The following is a 235-nucleotide window of genomic DNA, read 5'->3' as shown; positions in this document are numbered from 1 at the left end:
AGGGCGAGGTTAGGACTTTCTTCTGCCTTTTTTCTCACCACATTTCCCTTTCCCTGCTCCCCTTTTGCCAGCGTAAGGAGCTGACTCGGTCTGAAGCCCTCGCTGCTAGGAGTCTGGCCGTCCTGCCGTGAAGGGAGCCCAGACCCACCAACAACTCCAAAAAGGGTTCAGCCGCTTCTCCGGTAGCTAGAGCTGATTTCGGGGCGAGGAGCCGTGCCTGGAGCTCGCCTGTGGT

This window comes from Buceros rhinoceros, unplaced genomic scaffold, assembly GCF_000710305.1.
Source record: "Buceros rhinoceros silvestris isolate BGI_N320 unplaced genomic scaffold, ASM71030v1 scaffold7331, whole genome shotgun sequence".
Lineage (NCBI taxonomy): Eukaryota > Metazoa > Chordata > Aves > Bucerotiformes > Bucerotidae > Buceros > Buceros rhinoceros.
Note: the sequence above shows the minus strand (reverse complement) of the source record.